General features: G+C 37.4%; 1 protein-coding gene across 7 annotated transcripts in view; it reads left to right on the top strand.

The window, feature by feature from the left end:
- The first annotated feature begins 257 nt into the window (after positions 1-257).
- The window catches only part of LOC135238864 (disabled homolog 2-like), a 33,198-nt gene continuing 20,457 nt past the window's right edge, over positions 258-12,998 (top strand). The window contains exons 1-2 of one of the 7 annotated variants that reach the window (XM_064306995.1): positions 266-412; positions 1,765-1,928. The gene's annotated coding sequence lies outside the window, so the exon portion shown is untranslated. The other 6 variants (XM_064306997.1, XM_064306994.1, XM_064306993.1 and 3 more) reach the window with 6 other exon arrangements.

The raw sequence follows: 12,998 nt of genomic DNA, 5'->3' as shown, positions 1-12,998 counted from the left end.
TAAGCAGCGAAAAAATTTTGCTGATGTAGTGGCAAATGGTTCTTTAACCAACCATTTAAACAAAACGTATATCAAACTATTTTTTTCTTTACTGCCAATAGGAACAATATGGAGATTGCCCTTTCCTGACATGACCTGGATCTTAATTGTATCCATGGTAAAACTGTGTGAACAAGACATTCATGCTTCTGCTCTTTCTGGTTAAATCTAGTGTCTCGGGAAAGAGTATGTGCTGATGTCATTGGTTTTATTCTGCAGTTTCCTGAAACTTGCTCAGGAAGAGCAGGGGATATGTGGAGAACAGAGGCCTGTGCCACTAAAATCACACATCTCTAGAAAGAGTTCCTGTTTTTTTCACCCTCCACACTGGCACCAGTTTTGGGAAAACAAGTCTACGTTCCTGGTGTATGAGGTAAAATACATTTCAAATGTTTATTTTTGTGCACATTTCAAAAGTTGTGTTGATATTATACAGCTTTGTTAGAACTGGTATTGTAGGTTATTTTGCGTGGAATGAGAGAAAAGGTTATATGTGCAATAGTAGCTCAAAATGAATATTTGTGAGGTCGTAACATTTAATGGGGGGCAGTTAGACCAGATCACTATAATTTAGTAATGGAAACAGATACATACTTTTGTGTGACTGCACTGTGGGCACTACCCATCTGATCTACAGGCCCCATTAACCTGACCACTTAGCCTGGACATAATTCTGACTCCTGTACTTCACATATGACAGAATCATGAATAAGCAGCATACTCAGTTATCCTTCCCAATGTGTAAGTTTCTAAATATTGTGAACACCTTGTGCAATATTGTTAATTTGATTTTGTGATATCAATGTATGTATGTGTGTGAAAAGATACCTACCCAGATTTATCCCTGTCAGCTGTGTTCCAGTCTACTTGGTTTCTGTATGTTCACGCTGATATAATGTCTTATGCTTACAACACTTTGTAATTTGCAGATGATAAAAATATACACTATGACACTTGCAAAACATTTTATTGTTTGAACAAATAAAAATGACAGCAATTTCACTTTCTGAGTGTAGTACAATAACTAGATGGAATGAATACTATACAAAGCCATACATTAAGTACAGTAGCACAAGCCATGTAGCCATAATTGACTGGGTAGTCTTGGTTTCTGAAATGAGGGAGAAGAAAAAGCACATCCATATATTTCTCAGCACAATGAATCACTGCCATTATGTTCAGTCTGATCTACAAAAAGGCCCTTCAAAAGTCCTCACTATACATTCTTCAGGGTTGTTTTTAGTATAACTGCTGCTTTAAGAAAATTAAAGTGTAGTTTTATTTTTTTATTTTGTACAAGTACTGTTATGAAGCTATCCTCCCTCTGTGCTTTTGTCAAAATGTTGGCCATAGTCACATTCCTAGTACTATTGTATATGGGGTTAATCCATTTTTTTAAGGGGCTATTTATAACTTGGTGTTGGCAAGTGCTTTTTCTCCAATATTATCCTTGTCTTGTTCTCAGCTGTTTCAACTCCAGCAAATGGAATAACAAGTTCCATATGTGGACTTTTCTGTAAATGTTTGGGGCAGCAAGTGGCTGGATACAGTTATATACCTCGTTCAGCCTTTGACAAGGCAGCCACTGTTCTGCACAGGCAACAAGCCAGCTTTTCCCGCCTAAATCGGGCACTAACTTGGCATAAACCTTCTAGCATTTCCAGCAGTATTGTTTCTGGTGGCACACACACTTAAGACGTTGGAGTCCTTTGTGCTGTCTTGTAGACTTTAGGTATCACACTGGGACTTGGGACTGCCTCTTCAAGGGACAAAAGAAGAAGGCTTTCCAAGCCCTGGGTCACCCACCAAACCCCATAAAAAGAAAATAATAAGGCAAAGGAAGTAAATCATCATCTTTTGGGCTGAAACTTGATCCAGCCACCTTCGCGGTAAGAGAAAAAGTGAGCATTATGCTGCTATTTCGTTTGTATCAAAGGCTGTAATTTACAAAGTGATTTTAGCTTTCTTAACTTTTCTGGCAATGGCAAGGAACTTGAGATGTAGCACTCTCAAGTTCTTCTGAAGGGTCACCCGGCCCTGGAAGCTCTGCATTGGTACTTCTGGTCATGGCTTCGAATGTGGCTGCTTTATGACGTTACACATGTTTTGATTTGGTACACTATGTGAATATCTGTGGATTTTTTTAAGCTCAGTGCTAATGAAATCATTCTTAATCATCAGTGTAGATAGAAAATTGAGGCAGGTCAAAGTCAAAACAAGAAAAACCGGGGTTATATGAATAATATTAGAATGCATGGGTAGCATTCATTAATAAGAATGCTTGAATAGCTTCTGTGGAATATATCAGTTACAGTTCAGTTATGTATTACCAGCAATTCAAAATCAAGACAAAGATTATTAACAGATTTGAGGAATTGTGTATTTACAGATATGGAGAGTATATTCATTATATGTACGTAACTAGCATTTCTTTTTTACACTAAAAATGTTTCTGCTGAGATATCTCATTTTTTGTAGTGTAGCATATATTAGAGGTAGTATTAACATTCATATATTGTTATAACTGTTGTGCTTGCGAAAGCCGGTTTTAGGAATGAAAAAGGGCAGACATGCTTTTCTAGCTGGCTGCACAGGCATCATTTTTAGCTAGGTTAAGAGTTCTTTGTGAGCCCTACAACAGTAAACAGTAATGCAGGATTTATACAAAGTTATAAGGAACTGTTGTAAGATATTGTTGCTGACAGCAATTATAATCAAATTATACAACTCTTTAAGCAACAGTATTGACATTTTGTTTAGAGAGCAAACAAGGAGTTTTTCAAAGGAAAAGATGAAGTTTTTAAATGCCCTTTTGCCTGAAATAGAGTAGTATATGCACATGCTTAATGATTTTTGTTAGTTAGTTGAGGCAGAGTCGGGATTGACCTCCTCTACATGATTGTGCATTGTTTTGTACAGCTGCTATACAGTCATACATATGCGTGCAACTCCCTGTAGTTTTTAATGAATTTAATAATTTAATTTATTCATTTGTCCAAATAACACAAAACTATAATATGAAGTACAATACATACTGTACAGTATCATCAGATTTCTACCAGGATCATCACATGCCTAGGTAAAATGGGCTTTTACATAGTTTATAAAGAGCAATTTCTTAAAGTACACTGAGCACAGTACTTGTGGTCCAAAGAAGGAAGATACTGGGTGACACAGTCTGGACAACCTACAAATCTCCAGTATGGCTGGAAGTTCAACTCTCTGCTGTGACACATTCTACACTGTGATCCAATCTCTTGCTGTGACTCTCTAGATTAAGTGAAATGGGCTTTGATTTTGCAGGTGTTGCACATAAACTACTGTTGCTTTTTTACACAAGGTACAAAACCTGAATCTCATTTCAGCGTATGTCCTCCTATGCTGATCTATGTTATGTAAAAACATAAGCTGCATAAGTTGAAATTAGCCTGATTTTGTATGTTAGCATTGTGTCTCCCCATGTTTAGTCGATGGATATTTTGTTGTCCAAATTTAGAATTTTGAGGTCTCATTCAAATTTAATACGGTCTACAGCCGTGGAAATATAAAAAGTAGGCATGTTTCAAAATGAGCAATATAATGAGGGGTCTTGTGTCAGGATCCATTGGGTTTAAATTTTTTTAATGCAAATTTTTCAGGGGTATCACAGCACAGTAATGGGATAGCTATACCAAAATCGGTAGTTGGCAAGTCTATTGTAGTCTGCCTACATAACATAACATAAAATAATGAGAACAGGCAATTGTAATGTCAGAAACTGATTTTTAAGTTAAAACGACCAACCAATGTGCAGTTTCAATATACTTTTTTTCAAGCATACATTAAACAATGTGAAATATAATTTTTTGTTGTTTGAACCCTACATCGAATAAATCAGCAGAGCTGCCAGTTTTTTTATGATAGTGTTCTTAGAATCATACCGCAGTCATGTCAGTGCAGATTTCTGTCATGGAATAAAATGGAAAAGATGCAGATTTCCTGTGTTGCAGATTCTGTTGCAACTCAACTTACTGGCGTGTTTTATTTAATATGTAAAGATCAGATCCTTGCTGTCCTCAATGGTCACTGCAAACAGAGTATGAGTGTGGTCATAGGCATTGAAACAGGAAGTAAGCCTTAATCTCCAGGACGATGACAGGGCAATAACAGCAGAGTAAGCAATGGGGGTTTGCAGTTGTTTGCAGGTCTTTAAAAAATGGCAATTTGTGCTTAAATACGATAGCTTAAGTTATCACACTCTAGTCTTAAAGTGGCACACTTCTACAACAAGTGCATTACAAATACCAAGCACAGTGTACTTGTAATGTACTCGTGTAATGTGTAATGTAATGTGTAAATGGGTAAGGTACTTGTTAAACGTCCTTTGCTAGCACCATTGCACCAGAGCCACTGCAGTACATATTTCCACATATTTTCATAGCAAGCCTGTTCATGTTCTATCTGTGTATATGAAAGTCATGGATTTGCTCATGGTGTGGAAACTGTCCTTCAACACCTAGTAAAACCTGATGGTTTTTAAAAATGTATTTTATTTATTAATAATAATAATAATAATAATAATAATAATAATATTATTATTATTTGGAAGCCACTTACTTGTTCCTCCTCAGAACATCCAGTGGAATGGTTGCTTTGAAATGAGTGGGCCACCATGTATTTAAGAAGGGGAATACTTGTTAAGCCATAATTTGAGCCCCAATAGGGAACACTTACGGCTCTCAACTTGGAGTCACGACCTTTGCCTGTCCTCAGTGGGTGACACAAAGACTGATTAAAACCCAGGAATGTGCCCCACATTGGTGGACTTTTCTCCTCATAAATGTCTATTGTTCAAGTCTAAAAGAATGAGGGAGGAGAAATATTCTGTTATTGACCATGACCCCCTGAAATGGAGAGCATGATTCTCTCTCTCTCTGAAACACCTTCTGTGAATTCCATGCAGCATTTATGTGCTATAACCCCAGGAATGTCTAAGCAGACAGTTAAAAATATTTACTGGACCCAGATTTACTGATTTTGTGGGGATGTAGTTCACCACAGTATGAAGTTATTGGATAAACAGGCTAATTTTGTGTGAAGGTATGTTTTTTCCCTGTGTTAAGGTAAGGGGTTCCCTCCCAAATCTATTTGCATCCATGTTGGGTCTTTTTTCCTTATACAAGAAAAGCTGGAACTCAAATTAATAATGACGAATTTGGAGTTGGTTCATGTTTTCCACCATACTCTAAATGCAGCAGATAACCTGATGACAATCTTATGTATATTTTCTTGCATGAATATGGTGGAAACAAACATGCCAACAAAATAACATTTTGCCTTCTGAAAAGAAAAGTAGACATGAAAATTACCATTTAATAGCAAACCATTGATACATATTAGAGGTTTTCTATTAGCAGCTGCTTCCATGCATGGCCCCATCCATAATATCAAATGTTTGGCTTCATTCAGTGCTGTAACAAAGGGATTTCAGTGTGGATTGTTGCGTACTCAGTGAATCCACTGTGAACCTTGCGTCCCCTCATATATGCACCATCAAAGCTGCCTGGTGAATGTGGTCTTTATATCGAAACACTTCCCATTTAATGAGCTTGTTAAGAATGAAGACTAAAAAAAAAAGATCTGATGTCATTCTGTGATGTGACGTACACTAAAAAGGAAAAGGATTTCAGACCCACATAGCCTTCCACTGAAAACGAATGAAGGGCATTTCAGCCTTTCTCAGCACTGTCCCTTAAAATAAAACGCAGCATCACCTTGGAAAATAAAACAAGTAGTCCATTTGCATCCCTGGGCTGCTGTTTGCACAGGCAAATGAGAAAGAGTGGAAAGTTGTATTGTGTGCAGGTGTAAAAGCCACATCACCATAGAAATAGAACATTGTATTAGTCTAAATAAAATGGAGCCTCAGTCAGTGGATGGCTGCAATGTTTGCAGAGATGTCTGGAAAGGCATAAGCCATTGGCCAGCTGCAGCTGCAAAGTGAAGGTCAGAGAAGCATTCCCACAACTAGTCATTCAATTATGTCAATTTCAGACAAGATAATGCCTGTCTGCTCTACCATGCATGGACTCTATATATCAGAACCACTTCTGCATGATAATGTTATGGCCAAGAACACTAGAATAGTATTCACTGTAAACAGCCTGCATGAAAATGTGCAGAAAACTGGTGGATTAAACTGATTTGCTTTGTCATTTTAATCTGTTTTATGCTAATTTCCCTTTTGAAAATGCCTTTGTCATTTAAAAAGTTATATCACATTGAAGAGCCCTAGTTCATCCAGTGCACTTACATTGTGTTGGTGTCTATATCTGTGACAAGTTGATTAACATCTTCATTGTGATGTCCAGTATAAACAGATTCCCTGACCATTGTTGATTATGGTGTCTTTTTATTTAGAAATACGTGTATGTATGCTGATGCTTGGCTTTCTATTTTTTTTAAATTTTATTTTACAGGCATTGATCAGCAGATCACTAGTTTATGAGATTCTATTTTGATCCATCATTTCAAATCCCCATTCTACTACTGGTCGATATTGAAAGAAGCATGAGCACAGGACTCAATGAGATGTAGTGGAAAGCTAACTGAAACTTTAACCAGAAGCCTTGAAAGAACACTACTGTTCAAGCTGTAAACAAGTTAAATCTTCCAATTAGGAAATATTCCTTTTCAAAGTAATTTGTTCTATGATATAAAAGTATTGGAATGAATATGGGATGATGCTGAACCAGTTGGGACTGCCTTGTTTCCCACTGAATAACAAGCACTGTCAGCAACATAGAGGAAGTGTGACCAGGAAGGAAGAGCGATTTTTCCAGCACTGCTCTTTCCCAAGGCTAACAAGCAAAAACACATATCCTTCCCATCTCTGATGTGATTCAAAATGTTCTGCTTCTTAACAGATTCCTCATGTCCTAATGTCATCATATCCGTGCAAGGTTAGAAATATGCACCTTCATTAGAACTGTGTGAAATGTTTTTTGTTTCTCATACAAGTGGACAGTGGACACAGACATACACACTTTGAACAGTGATGGATCTGGCAGTAAAAAGAAGTGTATACTGATTATTCCTTTTAATAATGTTCAGTCAGTATACTGCAACATTTTTCAAATTTCTTTTGCAACATTACAAGTAAAACATCACCCCCCTGAATGCTGTTCCTGAACCATCTGTCAGTTGACCTTTTTGTAACCTATTACATTTTTGCAGAAGTAGCATAAACTAAATTGTTACAGTATATTGCAATTTTTCAAGGTAATAAACACATTCATATATGGGAATTACCCATACTTTATCTTGCAAATTGTGGAATGATGGTTTAGATCAGCTGTAATATTATTTTCAAGTTCAAATTCTCATAATATTTTTTTATTAGCAATCATTGTGCACCAAGTATAAAATGTGGAAAACAACCTTTCATGCCATTCTCTCTGATCTTCCCTGATAATCTTTGGCTTTCCCTTCGAAGGACCCACCTCATTGTCTGGGAAATATGCACTGTAACAAAACAAAATGGGTTGTTAGATTTGTTACATTGATAAATCATTTATTTATTTTATTTATTTAGTTTGGGGTTGCCTCCTAAAACACAATGTCCCCGTCATAGCTGCATGTCAAATTAAGTCTGACCCAATACTATGAGTGAATACATATCTTCAAATGAAATAGACATGAGATAACACATGGATGAGCATATTATCTCATCAATATTAATACCTTATGAAAAAGATGATGTCTGTATCTGCACATGACTCACAGGCCTACAGCAGCCACAAGATACAGCAAAGCATTTCCTGTAAATGTTCCAGTTGTTCAACCCTGAACTATGAATCTGTGAAGGTCATGCCTTCCTAATGGGACCAACCATGGGAGAGAGATATTAAATAGCTTATCTCCCTAATTCAATGAAACCTCAATTGTTCATATACTTTCTGCAGATTAGGTTGGGGAGGGGTCATAAAATAATATTCCTTAAGATAAATGAGGAAACACTGCAATGTTGCAGCTCTGCTCTAGCCTTATTGTAGTTTGACAATTATAAAGCACAGATCCAAGGCTATTGCTTGTAGGTACAGGGAAATAGATACAACGCAAAGTGATTGGTGACCAATGAAACCCACAATACACGTTTATCTTGGGGGTGCAGATGTACTGGGCAGATGTTCCTCTCGCTCTCTCTCTCTCTCTGCTGCCATATGCTCAAATCATAACATTTCAGTAGTCCCTCAGTAATTATTTCCATCTGTTTCAAAGCCATGTCTGTTACATTCCACTGTACTTAAAGGACTGGAGTTTAAGTTCTGGATGCTGACTTGTGTGCATGACATTCATCCAAAATGCATACTTAGATGCAGCCTGATAAGAATCCTTCCTCAGTAATACATAAATGCTACATCACCAGGTGCTCTGAATATACCAGAAGAATGAATCCAAGGCATTAACCATTCTGGAACTTTTGTTGTCTTATTATTTTCTCTCTTTTTTATGGATGTACAGTTTCCTTTTTGTCTTGACCTTTCGTGAGACTCAAACTAACTTCTTCAATATTCTATAATAGATAAATACTGCACAAAATATTGCAGGAACTGCTAACATCATATAATCCAGCCTTTGCTGTCACAGCACTATTTCAATGTTTTACATGGGTGACTGGTTTGGTGTGTTGATGGGGTAAGGAATCCGTGACTCCAACCATTGTCTGGGGACACCTCTATGATATTTTACAGAATGATTAATAGAACTTCTGGGAAATTTTCTCAGCCCCTCCTACAGTCTGTTGTGCTGTGAAGCATCAGCTTCTTCCACACCATAATGATATTCTCAAATATCATGTGCTTTTATAGAATTTAGCATCCCTAGAAAGAAATTGAGACTTAATGGTAATAATAATAATACATTTTGCATTTTGCAGTTGGTCAAGATTAAAGTTGAGCCTACGCGTGACATTAAAGTGATGATGATTTATTTGGTACATTCTGACATACAATAAATTTTAATTTCAAGTTTTATACAATCTAAATGAAAACACCGTAAATGAAAGCAGCTGCATACATGCAGAGGTCAGGCGCCCGTAGAGGTGACTGGTTGTAATTACAGAAAAGGTATTTGCACTTCACCGGTCTGGCGCGTGGTGGGTTAAAATCTGAAACAGCAGCTCCATTCTGAGGGGGAGTAACCCTGCCCAGGCATCAGGGCGCATTCCAGGGCAGTTTTTAGCTGCCAACATCAGATTAGAACCCTTTCTGTTAGGTTGAGAGTTTGCTTTAATCTACATACTGCCGGGAAGCAAGTCAACTGGATCTGTAGTGTCATCTTGCCGGTGGGAAAAACTTCAGGAACATGTAGAATCCAGCATGATCTTGATGACGGTGAGTCAGTACAGCTGCATAGCGTGCTTTTTTTAATTGACGGTTTCATCATTGTGAACTGGTTTGTTGAGGAGCAACGCATGTGGCAAAATCTAAGATTATCTACAATTTGGGGACAATTCGTTTGTTTGTTTTAGTAAGCGTTGATTAAAATTCGTGCGATAAATATAGGCTGCAACCAATGTCATGTTGCTAATATGATTTTTCTGCATTTGCGGAGCAAATTCGCTCAATGTGAAACGCAGAGCTTTTTGCAAAATAATATTGTTTTTGAACTTCAAGCTTCGAGATTTTAATGATGTATCGATGTCCAATATATATTTAGAAAACATTGCAATTATGTGGCGTGCAGGTAGGCTACTCGTGCTTGGTCGATAATGGTCAATCTAGTTAGTATACCAAACTAACTAGGCTAGTGTATGTATTTAAGGCATCACATCGCAGTCGCAGATTTATTAGAATTATGCATTAATTTATTTTGTAATAAAAAGTAACAGCTTTCTAAAACTGATAGTAACGTACTGTTCATATTAAGCTACATGATACACGCACAGACACACGTGCGCAATTGCATTGCATTCATACTTTTCAGCATGGATTACGCGTGCCATGTTTCAGTGTTGTTTGCCTGCTTTCTGTAATGTGTGTTATTTCGGGTTTATCAGGGTGTGATTTTCCTTCTGATTGGTGTCAATGTTTTCAAATGATTTGCCTTAGGTTACATATCGCGTCGCTGAAAATTTCTCACTGTCTTCAGTCAGTTCATTATTTGTGACATACTGAATCAGAATAATTTTTTGAGGGTGCTGAGGTTCATGGAAAAAAAAAAAATCCATTCCATAAAAATTATTCCATTTGGACTCTCTTTTCAGGACATTTTCATATTTTGTTTTATTTGGTTATATTTATACAAAGGATGATGACTGATCATGCGAATGGTTGACTATGTGCAATATGCTGATAAATGTTATTGAAATTATTCTGAAAATTCCACATGGCTTTAGTTAATGTGGGCAGTTCTGTTGTAGGCAGGTTAATCTGTTGGGTAAAATCTTTGTTGTTGAGATATTTGTGGAAAATATTTTATTTAGTTAATAGGTGGTTCATTTAGTTGGGTGATGTTTTCTGTGGGGTTTCAAGACATACGGTCCCTATAGTTTTTTTCCCACATGCCATTGTTTTTTCCTCCACTGCATATTTAATGCAATAACCAACACTTTTTCTGTGCTGCATTCTGTAATTCAAAATCCAAGATACTGGGGAATTTATTTTAATGGCTCGAATTCATGTGTCTATGAATCATTCTGCTACTTGGTTTCATTTTTCATTATGACATAAAATAACGGACAGTAGAATTGATAATAGTGCATATTGGACTTTTGTATCCAGACATTTGAAATGGTTTGATGCCTGCGAAGGCATGTAAAATTTGGAATTAAGAATTGGAATTAAGTTCATGTTGCTGTCCTTGTGTTCTGTCATCTAACTTGATATCACAATCCTACTGCCCCTTTGCATGTGCATTTTCACCATAAAATGTTTTCCACATGTAAATTGCATTATATAAAGCACGCACACACAATTTTTTATTTGAGCTTGGCTATTGCCTATTGCTAGACCTGGTAGTTAGCTATCTAGCTAGATTAAAAGTGCTTAACACTCCGTAGCATGCTATATGTTTTATGTTTTATTGTTATATGTTTATGTTAAGTCTCAATCATTATCTTGTGATGCAATACCCAAAACACATGACCTTCAAACAAATTAATGTATTGGTCTTTACAAAATGTCTCATGAGTGGGACATTGGTGTCTTACACAGTACATCTTCAGATTTTCAGATCAGGGGTTAGAGTTGTTTCTGACTTCACACTTCAGAACAATATTAATTTGCATTGCCATTCTGGGACTGTTTAAAAACTGCAATTTAAGCCAATGCAGGAAAGGCGTTTTCAAAGATAGCATCTGTCTGTATGAAGGTTTTTGGTGAAGGAAATCAATGTAATCGCCCTCTCTCCAGACAGAGGGCAGTTAAAAGGTGAGAGGGACCATCATTTTGCTATCTTTCAAGTTGGTTAACCTGTAAACCCTCTTAACTTAAATGACAGCAGGATTGCTGAGGCCTAGGCTTTTGATTTTTTTTATTAGCCTTTTTCAGTATTCGCTGACACAAGCCCTTTAGTGGAGCAAAGTAACAGTTGTTTTGCTTTGGTCTGGGTTACTAAACAGCCAGAATGTAATATTTAAGTCATCACTTGGCTTCGTTTGAAACTGAGGACAGTTCTCTTAATGTTCTGTCCTTCTTTTTTCTCTTGACATGTTCAGTTTTATTTGAAGCAGATGTCAATGCAGTTCTCTGTCCAGTCTTAACTACTTATTTACAAATCAAATGTATTTTCTGAGTGCTTTATAAACAATTGTCAGCAAGTTGTTGCATTTTCTTGTAATGAGGCATTTGCTTTTTAAGTGCTTTGTCTGCTAGTTTCTGGTCTCAACTACAACCTGCCTCTGACTTGATTTTTGTTGAGTGTCCACGTTAAAATGAGAAATTCACTGTCACCTTATAAATAAATGGACTGCATTTATATAGCGCTTTTATCCAAAGCGCTTTACAATTGATGCCTCTCATTCGCCAGAGCAGTTAGGGGTTAGGGGTTAGGTGTCTTGCTCATTCCCTTCCCTACCTTGCTCTTCACTTTCTGTATCCATGTTGGCCATTGGTAGCCTACTACTGTGAATTTGCAGTAAACAAGGAAAAAACAACCTTGAAATGATATGGTTGCTGGTTTGTTCCATTTTCCTTCAAAAAAGACTTAAAATCAAAATGCATCCACCCACTCTTCATTGTGATGGCACAGCAAAAAGGTCTCCCACAGGAGATCAAAACTTACAGGTTCTGATAACTCTCCTCAAGTGGTTTCCTCTCTGTAATATCTCCTGTAGAGAGGTCATCTGACCGTTTGATCTGGCTGGGCAAGTTGCATGGGCTATGCATACAGATGGACTGTTCTGTGAGAGGAGGAGGGGAGGGGAAGGGAGGAGAGGGGGGGGGGGGCTTCCCAGTCAGAAAGTGATGACTTGTATCCCTTGCTCCCCAGTGTGGTCACAGATCCTGTGACCTCTGACAGGGCTGATATCTAGTTAACCACAGCTGAGTCCCCTCTGCTCTGTAGCATTGACCTGCAGAAGGCCAGAGATCCCTCACTCTAAGAGACTGTCAAATGATCTGGCTGGAATGGTGGCCTAGTCTGGGCAAGTCACATCCTTCATAGAAAGGAATGCCTTGTCCTCTAAGATGGATATGTCTTGAAAGCTCAATTGTCAGAACTCACATTGACCTCTTGTTAGGATGGCTTTATATCTTTGTTTGGATGGAAGTCATGTATTAATGCATATGCCTGAATCTGGTGCATTTTAAAAATGTTTTTCTGAAGTTATGTTTAATTTCACAGGACTTAAATGCTTATTGTATGTGAACTCAGTATACAGTTTTTGGCACTCTCATTTGTACAGTTAAAGCACCTCATGCACTAACATGCAGTGGTGAAATTCCAGTCAGCCCTCCATCTGTGTAAGAGGCTGTCAC

This window comes from Anguilla rostrata, chromosome 14 (assembly GCF_018555375.3).
Source record: "Anguilla rostrata isolate EN2019 chromosome 14, ASM1855537v3, whole genome shotgun sequence".
NCBI classification, from domain to species: domain Eukaryota; kingdom Metazoa; phylum Chordata; class Actinopteri; order Anguilliformes; family Anguillidae; genus Anguilla; species Anguilla rostrata.
This window is presented reverse-complemented; position numbering and strand designations above follow the sequence as displayed.